Consider the following 13,836-nt stretch of genomic DNA (forward strand, 5'->3'; position numbering starts at 1 on the left):
TCCTGCTGTATATTTTATAATTTTTTGAGTCTTGCATAAATTTTGCCATCTTCACAGCACTGACAAGCATCTCATTCCTAGTCTAGAAGAAGCAAGTTGTTTGTATGTGACTATAAGCCCAGCACACACAGGTCCTATGATTGTTTGGATACGCTTCCAGCACAGGTGTAGAATGGAAGGCAAGGAGACCCTTCTCCAGCAGCAGCACCTGGGGTAGGAAGCCCTGGCAACACAAGTTCACCGCACCTGAATTGGATGAAGTTTAGCAAATTCAGCAGTGTTAACTAATAGTAATCCTGTGATTATATAATAGTAATGATGATGGTAATTCTTTTCTTTATGTTGAACAGAAACTGCCCAGCAAGAGAGAAGTAGTTTGTAGCCAGGCATCTTGTTCAGGTTTGAGCAACCAGTGAACGTAGATTCTTAAGTCTCAAGATTTCTGCTTTTTTGGAGGTCAGTTCTTTTATATCTTGTATGGTGAGAATTCTAAAACCAAATTCACAGTGAAAGAAGCCTAGAAAATCTATGCTGGCTTTTTGTTATTTGTGTGGTAGTAGTTACATACGATTCTATTTGGTTATATAGGTGATAGTCTATGAGTATTTACAGATAAATCGAAGTCACATTCAGTACTGTTGTCTGATAGGAATGTAAAGCTGTCTGGATAAAGACTGCAAAAATACAGAATTTAGGCAAGTGATTGAATAAGTTGTGTAACACTTTAATATGCTGTTTGAATCTGTCTTTGAGCACATTTCCTTATGAACACACAAACTTAAAGAAAAAACACTTTTCAGAGGTGTATTTAAGAAGTCTTTACCATCTTTTATGTGTTGAAGTTAATTTTAGTATAGATAGATAGGGTTAAATTTAATTTTCTCCCCAATCATTTTTGATATGTTATCTTCTCATGTATATAACTTTCAGATGTGTATATTGCTAATGTGTTTTTTTTTTCCGGAAGTGTGATTAAAAACCTCCTACTCATTTTAGACTTGAAAAAGGGAAAAATAATGAGACTTCAATTTTTTTTTTAGTTATTTCAGTGTGTATGCTTTTATGCAAGAGTGAAGTATAACAAGGGAGTGGGAGCTAGAGGCTGCTTACCTTTCACTTAGTCAAACCACTGTGTTGCTGGATGGCTTCTTATGTGTCTAGAGAATCTTATAGTTTTACTGCCAGCTTTTCGTTTACGTGTCATCTAATAAGTTAATGTAAAATATTTATTTATTGCAGTAGCTCTGAGTAAGATGAATGCATGTTAAATTTAGAATGTCTTAAATACAAATTTTATTATACTAAATACATTAATATTTCACTCTGGAGTAGCTGTGAAACATATTGAGAACTGCTGTTACCCCTCTAACATTCCTTGACTGTGATCAGAGATAAGATTTATGTTGCTTCCTTGTGTAATTGAGTTATATTTATTTCTATTTTATATATTTTCTCAGATACAGTTATGTAACTGAAATGCATACTTCAAATGCATGAGTTCCAAAGTGTTTTGTTTGTATTTTTGTACATGTAATTATGTGCTCTCTTGACCTGGCCACCCATCCAATTTTTTTCTTACCCACGAAAGAGTACAATTGTCCAAGCCATGGGCTGCCACCTTCTCTAAGAGGATACTGGGAGAGACAGGTTTGCAAGCTTTACTAAAGTTTAGGTAGGTTATATCCACATCCTTTCCCTCGTCCACTAGGCAGGTCACCTGGTCATGGAAGGAGATCAGATTGGTCAAGCAGGACCTGCCTTTCATGAACCCGTGCAGGCTGGGCCTGGTCTGCTCGCTGTCCCACACATGCCCTCTTCTGCTGAGATCTAGATAAGCCAGTTAAGCGTTCCTTAATTAGGCTCATTCTCATTAGTTACTTAAAGTTATTAGAAAAGATTACATAGTTGCATTGTGGAAACCGTTAAGATGCATGTTTAATGCACTGTATTGGTAAAAAGAATAATCAAATTGTTTTCAAGTTCCCTGGCACATTAAGAATAAGACAAACAGTAGTTGTCACAAACTTTAGCTGTGGAACTAGCAGCATTTCCTCTGTCTCAATTCTAATATTCAGCTAACTGGCATATTAGTTATGCCAGTTATTGTATTGGAGCATCACCAAAGTTCCAGTACTGTGAAGGATTAACCTTACAAATGCCCTGAAAATTTACTCTGTCTTCGTAAATAACCTTCTGAGGTATTTTATGCTTGATAGCTTTGCTTGCCTGTTTGGAAAGATTTCGGATTATCAAATAAATGAACTAAACAAGAAAAAGCATCTAGATTATTGCAACATGAGCAGTTAACTATGAGTTAATATTTTATATATTCCTATCTAAGGTACCACATTTATTTGTTTTCTAAAAATATTGTTAGGCCTCTTGGGGAAACATAAAACTTAATTACCTTGCTGTATACTTTCATAATGATTTCCCTGAAATGCCTTGCTATAAGTAGGAGCTAGTTATTTCAGTCAATTGATGCATATTTGAAGGGTGAAATATTGACAAATGAAGCTTAATATAATGCAGTTTTAGAATACAAATTTGTATCTACTAGCATAAAAAGTAAGCGTTATTTAATTGTAAATATATTTAAGAAAATAAAAGTAATTTTTAAAAAAAAGTTGAGATGGGAGAAAGAAACCCACAACAGAAAACATAAATTGTTTTCAATAAGTGTAGAAGTCCTCTCTTCGAATGAAGTCCTGAATAAGAAGATACATTTAAGATATAGTTCTTCAGAAATGTCATGCAGAATTATTTATTTGAAAAACTATATGAATCAAGAAAGATTATTAGATTGCTTAAGTATTTGTGATTATCCCTCTCTACTCTGCCCAGAGAAGGGCTGCAAAGATGATCAGAGGGCTGGAGCACCTCTCCTTTGAAGAAAGGTTGAGGGAACTGGGGTTGTTCAGCCTGAGGGAGAGAAGGCTCCAGGGAGACCTCGTTCCAGCCTTTCAGTACTTAAATGAGCTTATAAACAATGTGGAGATCAACTTTTTACATGGTCTGGTCATGATAGGACAAGGGGGAATGGATTTAAACTAAAAGAGGAGATAATTAAATTGGACATTAGGAAGAAATTTTTTACTCGGAGAACAGTGAGGCACTGGCACAGGCTGCCCAGAGCTCTGAGAGCCCCATCCCTGGTGCTGTTCAAGGCCAGGTTGGATGGAGCGCTGCGCAGCCTGATCTGGTGGGTGGCAAAGTCAAATGGCAGGGGAGCTGGAGCTAGATGATCTTTAAGGTCCCTTACAGACCAAGCCATTCTATGATTTGCTACATACTTAATGTAAAATCATGTATGATGCATTTTGCACAAAAGCCATATAATCTATTAATATTTTAATCCTTTGCTCTTTAACAGTTTCAATTCTTAAGAGTTTTGACTAATCTTCCCATCTTATACAAAAGCATTCAAACTTGTTAGTCATTTATTCCGGTTTTTTCTTTCGTCAAACATTTGCAGTACTGTATATGCTACTTAATCATATTTTTTCATTAGAGAAATTGATGTTTCTCTGATGAGCATCTTGGAATCATTTATTTGTCACTGGTTATAAAATACAGAAACACTGATTAGAAGAAGTGCTTTCTAGATATTTATAACGACTACTAGAAAGGGGATCTGGCAGGTCTGAACTGGGAGGGGAAAAAAATAAGGAAATTGTTTGCATCAAATACTTTCCAGATGTTTCCATGTGATATATCCTGTAACAGTGAAGTACACTACGTATTATTTTTATAATAGATAAAATGCTCAGAGGCTTCTCAAATTGCTAATACTTCTATTTTAATGAAAAAATTGTTCAATTTCATCCTGGAATAGAAAGATATGAACATGACATCAACAGCTGGACTGAATGAATTTCTGATAGTTCTTCATGTTTAACAATATTCAAGGAAATACTCCACTCCTATTCATGGTGAGCTCTTCAGTCTCCGTATATAATCGTCAAAATCTTCCAAGGAGTGAAACAACATAGAGCAGGATTATGAAGTCTGATCCTGAATATCGATTTCTATGTACAGATTTGTGGAGGGGAGAACTACAATAGACCTTTGTTTTCATAAACTACATGCAGAGAGGGCTGTAGAACTCTTCTGTGGAGAAAGACTATAGATCTCAGGTACATGGTTAAAGAGTTCAGTTGCTACTTTAAACCTTGTACATACTAAGTCAGCAGTTGCTTTATGTCACGTATACCAAGACAAATACAATGGGTATATCTGCATTAAATAACAAGAAGATATGCTTTTATCCATGGGCTGCAAGGTGTTAATTTGCAGAGGAAGTACTCATAGCATAAGCTGTATGTCAAGAACTCTATGGATATTTGCAGCTCCATGTGTGTAATCACTGTTGAAAAAGTTGTTTCAGAAAGTATCTCTTTGTCATACTTAGTGTTTCTCAGACTTCATTGTTGATAATTATTCCACTTCCCCCCACAACATTTTGAACACAGAAAATGCCTTTGTATTTTCCAATCAAGCTGAGCCGTAGCTTAATAGAATTAATAGAAGACTTACTGTCAAATCTGTAATTTCATGGGATGGTGCCTATTTGTTCTGACTTTATTCACCACCTTCCACCTCACTAGTGGTAATTCTGTTTTTCTTAACTTCCTTCCAATGTGATAATAGTGAAATATCCTGTCAGCGTATACATATATGCACATACAAGAACTAATAAATAAAACTTATAAAATATAGAAGAATTTGTATGTATATATAAGAATATTTTTATAAATCCATACCAGTACATAATCTTGATCAGCTCTGTCATCTTTTCATACATGCATTAAATGCTTGTAAGAGATAATAGATTAAATCAACTGCGGACAAAACATTGTCTTAGGACAACCAGAGGAAAAGTAACAGTCTAATGCCAGCTATTTTTATTCTCTTTATCCTATTTCCTGGTATAATTATTTCTGGATCAGTGTCCTCCTTTCTACATGTAGGCTTCTGTGGATATACTAATTTTTTCTGAACTGTAATTTATCCTTTTAATTTGTTTTTCTGAATTTTTATAGCTGCCTTTTTTCTGCTTTTCACAAAAGCATTTATAGCATTTCAAAAACTCTTGCTCAATATTTACATTTTGTAAGCATATTATTTCTCTTTAAAATGTCAGGTTTTCTCTCTTTAGTGCAAATGGTGTTTTTTTTTTCTAATTGAACCTTAAACACAGTTTCTCTTCCCTTCAGTGCCACGGTAGACCCATACAAATATTACGTTTGTAGACAAAAAAAATACTGATGCTATTACCCTCATTTTAATCAGTGTGTTCAGTCATAATACTAGTCCAAAACTAACTTTCTAAGTATATGGAGGGAAGGCTATCAACTCCCTTTAAAATGTGTCTAGATCAATGGATAAAACTGGTGCACCAGTGCATGAAAATGGTTGCATATTAGAACTTCTGCCCAATAAGTTTCACTGTCTTTATGAAGTGTTATTATTGTGTTCACTGCTTTTGCTTGTTACCCAAAGGTTAAGTGAAGCGAATTTTTGGTGACCAAATGTAAGATTTTTACCAGGTAAGCCTTGTTTTAAAAATAGTGTTTTAAAAAGGCTACAACAGTAATTATAGATTGCCTGACTGATGACTTTCTGCTGTCTTCCATTATGTCCAAAGTTCTGTTCACTTTTATAAGGCAGCCAAGTGCAGTTTCCCCCTATAGATTCTTTTTAGGTCTTTGAAGACTCAGCTACCTCTATTCTAGCTTAAATAACCTGAAATCTGAAAATATTAGTACACACAAATAAGACCACAACTAACCTAATTGTAACGTACTTGACTGTGATCTTGAGCATGTGTGTAAGCTCACGTGAATGCAGGAATACTGGATATCCAGTGAGAGAACCAGAATGAAGAATTCTTGCCTCATGAGAATACTATACCTGTCAAAAAGGTAGAGTTGTCTCATGATGAAGCTAATCTTACTAAAGTTTGTTTATCTGTGTGACTTTCTGAGTCCATAATTGTGATTAAGGACAAATGCTAGTACTACCTGGATAAAAAAAAAACTGACTCTAACAACATTTTTTTATTGAAATTTGTTCCTTAGAATAAGTCTGAGGGAACTGTTAAGTTTTGTCTCAGCTGCAAAGAACCTCACGCTTTTTGAGAAACGTCTGAAGGATTCTGAAGCTTCTCTATCCTAGGTTTTTGGCACCCCACTGACTGCTAAATAGAGGAGTATGATCTAAGGCTTTGGACTTTTGCTCTTTCAGGAGTATCTTGGGAGAGTGACCACTTGTCATGTCTTATTATGTGGGCTCCCATTAGTTGCAGATCAGGAGAAAACCCTGTTCAGTAAGGCACAAGCTCTGTGGAGAATATCAGTGTTTTCTGAGTTTTGCTGTCTGTCATCATAAATTTAAATGTTTAAATCCATTGCGAAGAAATTTGCCTCCTAATCAGCAATAATGATGCTACTGCCTTCCTCTTCCCCTTTCTTTTCCCTTACATGTATTCCTCACTGATTTAGATTATTTAGCTTGCGGAGGTTTGTTGATTATATTAGCTTCTACAGTGCCTAGTACAATTGGATCTTGTGGTGCTGCTGTATGTCAGCCTTTATTGATGGGTTAACATTTGTCTACTGAAGCTTTTAAAATTACTAATCAAATGCCTCATGGGAATTGGCTGCTTTCCTCAGTATATTTTTAAAATCAACAGCAGATTTAACAGCTAAATTTCAGTCAAAAATGCTTTCTGTGTGGGAGCGCTGTTGAATGTCTGTCAGTTTCAGCAATCAGCAAATAATTCTAGTTAAAATGTTGCTTGTCAGTCCATGATATCAACAGACAAAAGTCTTAGTTTTATTAACATTTTTTCAATAGTGAAGTATCTTCAGACCTTGATCCTCTTTGTTATAATTATTTATTATTATGTTCTAAAAGCTCAGAAAATACCAACTTGCCTTACTTTTTTTTTTTTTGCTAATAGCATCAGAATAGAAAGTGAGGGATGCTCCGAAAGTAATGCCTCCTGTTACATTATGTTACCCCACAACATCAGAGGTGGATATTGGTGGGATGGCAGTAGAGGTTGAACCTTCCCACCAGTATTCCATTACATGTTGTTGCTGTGTGACAGACAGCAGCTGAGGGACAGTCTGACAAAATGGTGTCTGACACAGAAGTGTGTATGAATCAAAGGTGTGGAAATTAATTCCTCCACGTGAAGGAAATGGCACCCATGGACATTCATTGACACTTCCAGGATGTTTAAGGAGATGAAACAGTGGATGTGAGCACAGTGAGGTGGTGGGTGTTGCATTTCAGCAGTGGCAAAGGTGATGGTGGGTCAGCTCTGCAGGTGCAGATTTTTACCTGCATGCAGGTTCTTGTTCATAGCTGGCATAGGTAATGGTGGTGACTGTTGAAAAATGGTGTTTTGTAGCTGGGAATTTGCTTTATCAAATAGTGCTATGGTGCTGTTTGTATCTGTTATAGTTTCCATAGAAATAAATAGGGGCCCTTACTTTTGGAGCAACCTATGTAGTTTAAGTTGAGAGGGACCTCTGGTGGTTACCTGCTCCAGCCCCCTGCTCAAAGAGTAGATCCAACTCTTGGGATCAAATCTACCTCAGTTTTGGGCGTTGCCAATAATCGTGTTTGCATAGTTTTTTATGGTAGTTGATTCTAAAGTTTGACAGGTTCTCCTGTGAAATTTTATTCTTATTTTTCCATCTGGAGTTTCCCTTCTTGCAGTTTGTATATTGCTCATTCTCTTCTTGTTTTATACTAGTACGCTAATAATTTTTATTCAGTAACTAAATAACTATCCAAATCTTCTAAACATATAACATAAAACCTATCTAGAAGTAGGAGGAAAGGTATGATTGGGGTTTGGTCTTCCTGTTCTGTACCCAAAATTAGTTGCGTTGTCAGTGAAACTTACTGCGTTTGAACCTTTTAATCTTCCTCCCCATAGTCTTCAGTCTAGCATTACATACTGCTGCTAAGAGTCTCCACTGGTTTGCTGAAATGCCGCCAAGCAATATGTAATTGGCTTTTGACACTGAAAAACAAGAAATAATTTTTGTCATACAGTATAATAGGCAACATGAAATTGTGGAAGAAAACGGGAAGGGAAGGGGAAAGGAATGTGACAATTGGGTTACAATGAGCCTTCTTTAGCCAGCACTTGCCCTTTTGCATTTCAGTTTCAAAAGTATTCCTATTGGATCTATTCTGCATACTTGAGAGTATGCATTCTTAGAAACAGCATGGCTAAAAGAGAACATTAGCTATCGTGCTGGTTTTGACAAATTCAGGTGTGTAACAAAACAGCGTAAGCTCAATGGAAGTTGGTCAGAAGTTGATTGCCATACATCAGTTTCATTTGTTTTTCTATCTCCATCTACTGGGAGGAGGCTATATTACACAATTGCCTGCAGCGTCATGCATTCTTACCTGGACTTTCATTATTTCAGAATTCAGCTAAATCTTATGCTATACATCATATTAAATGACTGCAATCATCAATTAAAATAATATGCATGATAATCACGATTTTTTTTGCATATTAGGGCATCGTTTTTCTTAATTATGTGGTTTTGGTCTATAACACTAATTAAATGTGTTAGAGTAATATGCACTTATTAAAGCATTTACAAAAAATATGTATTTGTTTGCAATAGCACTCTAAATTTAACACAGCTTATTACTATGGAAGCAAATAACTAGTACATTTTCTAATGGTAAAAGCATGATTGTTTTAATACTGATTTAATAAAATGTTTATTATGTTCCATTACTTTATCAGTGTTACTTTACCTTTTATGGCTGTCTTATATTTCCATATCTGTGGGACTTCTTGTCAGGTTTTCTATTTCTTTATCCATAATGTGTCAAATACCTGTATATAACTAAAGAAAGTACGGTTTGTCATCTTTATCTCACTGGATGAATTGAGACTACCTGGAGCAGTTCTTGTTGAGGATGTGTTTCGGAGGCACTGGAAATTCCCAGCAAAGTAGCTGTTGTTTTTTTTTTTTTTAATGCACCAAAAGCTCAATTTGTCTGAGTGTCAAGTACTATTAAATAATGATGTATTTTATGTCCACTCTTTACTATGTGCCATATCCTACTTAAATTTTCTTCTGAGTAAAAACTGTGTATATATTCAACAATATGCGAATTGAACCAGCCACCTGATTTAACTCTTGTTAGATATTTCCAGCTATTTTTCTTTTTATCTGAGCATGGTTACATGACTAACTTCTGCTTGTTAGGAGGCCTGATCCTTATTTTATTGGAATACAGTTTGGAAGTTACTACTTATTTGGAGACGATGATCAGGTTATGAACTATGATCATTTTGAAGTGATATGTTTCAGTTATATATGAATTTGCTAATTTTGATCCAAACTCAGTATCAATGATATAAAGATCTGAAGAATATTACACTGGTTTCTGATTGTCTTTTGCTGTGTTTTGCAGTTTGTTTTTATTTTAACAAGGAAGTAAGATGGATGTTATATAACTAACTTAAATGCAGATTGCCTTAATGTGTGTTTGTTTCTTGATGTCCTCAGCAATAAAGCATTGGTTTTAAGCCTAAAAAAAAAAATTGCATGTGCAATGAGTTTAGAATTTAGGCCAACATGATGTTATATTTTACTGTATTTCAAATGTTTATACCAAATATTACAACTCAGCTCATTTTGCCCTAGACAGATTAAAACATATGACTTGGTATAAAACTGCTGTGAAGTTCATAGATTTTACTATCCTAAGGATGAAAATTATTTCCTCAAGGAAATAATATCCATGCTTTTAAATTTAGAGAGCTACTTATCTACTGATTAAGCAGAAGCCTTGAAATAAGGCTTTTCTTTGAAAGGAGAGTGACACATGATTTCTTCCTATATGTATGTTAGAGATTATTTTTTTAAATTCTCACTCACATAAATATAGAAAAAAGATTAAAAATGACCAATCAGACTTAAAAACCAACTGTTCTTGGTATACTATTGCAATAATGGATATTCAACAGATGAGAAATATGATTGAAGAATAACAGATTTTTGTGAGCTGTGTTTTGTTCATCAATTCATTAATGAAGGACAGCTTGTCCCTTCTCTAATGCTAAGCATCAACTGTGTTTCAAAGTCCAGTTATTACGTAATAAATTTTCTACAGAATTGATGATACTTCTCTTGATCTGACCAGCAGCGTATGAAAGGATAACGCTTATGCAAAACTTCTGTTCTCTGAGGTACTTCTTATAGATTAATTTGTCTTTTTGTGGAGTGTCATTTGTGCATGCTCTGTGGCTTGAATTTCTGACTTGGTCAGTCAGCAGAAGAATCCATACAAATAGCTGAGTTATACACACTGAGGAAAATAAGTTTACTTTTAGCAGATAGGTGTCTCCATGTAGAAGAAGTAAAATGTAATATAAATGTATTGTATAAGCCCCATTTCTATGAGCTATTCAAGGTATGCCACAGGTGTGAGCAGTTTTCTCCATCTCTGTAAAACCCCCCCCACCTAAACCTGAAATTTGGTGTAATCGAGTAAGGTCATGTGTTGGGTAGTCTCTGTTTTTTGATTACCTTGTTGGTAAAATTTAAGTAATCTAATGAAAATGACATTTCTAATAGGCTTTTTTGATCTTTCTACTTTTTCTAAGTCTTACTACTCTCTCTAAGTTCCCAATAGAAAAAGATCTTTAATTTTTTTTCCAAATTGTAGCACAAATAAGTCATTTAATTTAATAAAACAATAATCACAGACTGTAAATGGTATTTAATCAAATCATTAGCTGATCTGCACTAGAAAGATGATATGATGTTTGAACTTGAAATCTGTGGAGTCCTTCGAGGACCTTTTGTTTTTCAGTGAAACTCTAACAAAAGAATTGTGGGGATTTCCATTTTTCCCCTCATCTTTCCAGTTCCTCAATGATGCCGGTGATGACAGATGTTCTGGAATTGATCTAATACTACATAAACCTGTAGTAATTACTAAATGAAAGCTGCAGGTGGACTAAAGGAACACTGTACAATATTTTTAGGTATATTTTCAGTAGTTGTCTACAGTTATATCTCGACAACACGTGTGATGCGGTCCCTATCAAGGGCAGTTGTTTCTTTCAGCGTACTGATACAACTATCTTCTGTACATGTAAACGTGTTTGTATGTAACTTCAGGATCTCAGGCTTAGGGATTTATTTCTGGCAAGGGATAAATTTTTCCATTTTGTCATAAAATATGGTTTAGGTAATGCTTTTTATTATTATTCACTCTTAAGGGAAATGTGAAGGATTTAAAAACAAAAAAACTGTTAATAGCACAACAGTATACTTGAGGCTTGGGGTTTTGCTATTTAGAAGAGTTAGTTAACGAACCAAAATCCAAATAAGAGTCTATCATTCTACTTAGTAAGAAATTTCTTAGGATTTGGTATGTTATCTAATTCTCACCTGTCTTGTTTCTGAGTTAATTCAGAGGGAAGTAAGGTGAATTCTTATCATATGCTGTTATATGTAAGGTTTAATCACCAAGTCTTAGGGGGAGAGAGACAGGAAGGTGGAAAGAGGGAAGAAATCCAGGTAGGTAGTGGAAGATTTTTTTATTTTCTTTTTAAACTGTCAAGTACTTTCACACTAATAATTTAGCCTTAATAAAATAATAAATTACATTAATTACTGAAAAAAACATTGTTTGACACACAAAATGTGTCCTTTCCCCAGTGTTCTAGTCTCCAATAGAGTGTAGTAGAGGAATTCATTTGCAAACTTATTAGCACATTATTACAAATGATTTCTTATTAGCACATTATTGCAAACAATTTTCAAGGAAATTGGGCTGTTAGGTAGTTCAGTAGTTTGTGGCCTGATGTGAAGCTCATTAAAGTGATTCCCTTTTGAGAGAATGGACCAACTCTTATTATGGAAGTAAATAACAAAAAATCCTGTTTTCTTTTACTTCAAGAAAGAATAAATCTTTCTTCTTTGTTCTCAGACAAACAACTCTGTTGAACTTAAACCCGTATGTTATAGCTTAATGAAGTGGGAATTGAAATAAATATTATATGTAATCTTATTTGGAGTAAATAACAAGATTGTTTCTATGTTAGTATATATATATATATAATATATATATATATTAGTTATATATATATATATATATTAGTATATATATATATATATAATATATATATTTCATAAATGTGAAAACATGGAGACTTCTCTTGTACTCTGATGCATAATAGATTATTTTAAGGTCTTTTATTTGAAACATTCTAATTATTCACACTATTACAGCAGATATTTTCTCTTGATCATGTGGAAGTTGGACTGCAGTGATTCACCTATGACAGCAAAAGTTAATCAGACTAGCTTTATATAAACTCTAATAAAATTACCAATTCCTGGCACTGTCTTCTAATGGAATCATTTTACACAGTGTTTAAAAAAAAAAAAAAAACTTCAAGCATTTTTTAGATCTATATGGTCTAAGGGGTTGTTTGTTTGTTTTTCTTCTAAATGTTGACTGGTCACTGATTTGGAAACAGACGTTCCAACCTTTGCTACCAAAAAGTATCTATGGTTGAGAAGGATGAGTGGAAATAGCCACTTTTCATAGGACTGTATAGGTCCAGAATGTAACTTTGAATGTTTAATGCTCTTTTCTACTTCTGCAGTTTCAGAGAGCGTTAGAAATTGCTTCTCTCCCTTTATCCATGCAAGAATAAGAAAAGCTTTGGAAGAGAAAACGATACTTTATAATTAGATTGCCCGAAGTTCATGCATTTTAGAATTTAGTTTTATAGGATTAAATTTGTCCTCCAAAATAAATAAATCCACTATACTAAGTTCCAAATTTTTCTGCTGCTTTTCTCTCAACTCCCCTCAGTTTGACCAGCAGGTCCTTGCTCAGCCATGCCCACTTCCTGACTCCTCTGCTTAATTTCTTCTGCTGGGGAATGGAGAGTGCTTTTGCTCTCAGAAAGGTGTCCTTAAAGAGCTGCCATTTCTGATTCTTTTGTATGTCCCTAGGGACAGTTTCCCAGTGGATCCCATCCAATAATTCCGTAACAGCCGTAAGTTCGCTCTCCCAGAGTTCAGGGTCCTGGCTCTACTCTTTGTCAGGCCTGTACTCCTCAAGATCACAAACTCAGCTAGGGTATGGTCAGGTCAGTACAGTCCAGGCTGCCTCCAAAATTAACCTCTTTAATGATCTACTCTTTTTTTCCTGGATATGTTTGATATAGAATCTTAGAATCCTTGGAGTTAGCAGGCACCTTTAAAGATCATCTAGTCCAACTCCCCTGCAAAGAACAGGGACATGCACAGCTAGATCAGGTTGCCCAGGGCTTGATCCAGCCTCACCTTGGAAGTCTCCAGGGATGGGGTATCAACCACATTTCTAGGCAACCTGTTCCAGTGCCTCACCACCCTCACTGTAAAATACTTTTTCCTTTTATTCAACCTAAGTCGACCTTCTTCGAGGCTGAAGCCATTTCCCCTTGTTCTATCACCACAGACCCTGCTAAAGAGTCTGCCCCCTTCTTTCCTGTTTCTCCCCTTCAGATTCTGACAGGCCACGATCAGGTCACCTCAGAGCCTTCTCTTCTCCAGGCTGCACAGCCCCAGCTCTCTCAGCCTGTCCTCATAGGAGAGGTGTTCCATCCCTTGGTCGATATAACGTGTTGGATGTAACATGATCACAAGGAAGTAATGATGCAGGACTGAAATGAATGTAATTGGATAACGCACTACTGTAAAAATAAAATAAAAAAAAAACCCACTATTATGAAACTAAATGATGAGTTCATTTTATACTGTGGAAGCTATATATTCA

The sequence above is a fragment of the Numida meleagris genome, chromosome 12 (assembly GCF_002078875.1).
Source record: "Numida meleagris isolate 19003 breed g44 Domestic line chromosome 12, NumMel1.0, whole genome shotgun sequence".
Lineage (NCBI taxonomy): Eukaryota > Metazoa > Chordata > Aves > Galliformes > Numididae > Numida > Numida meleagris.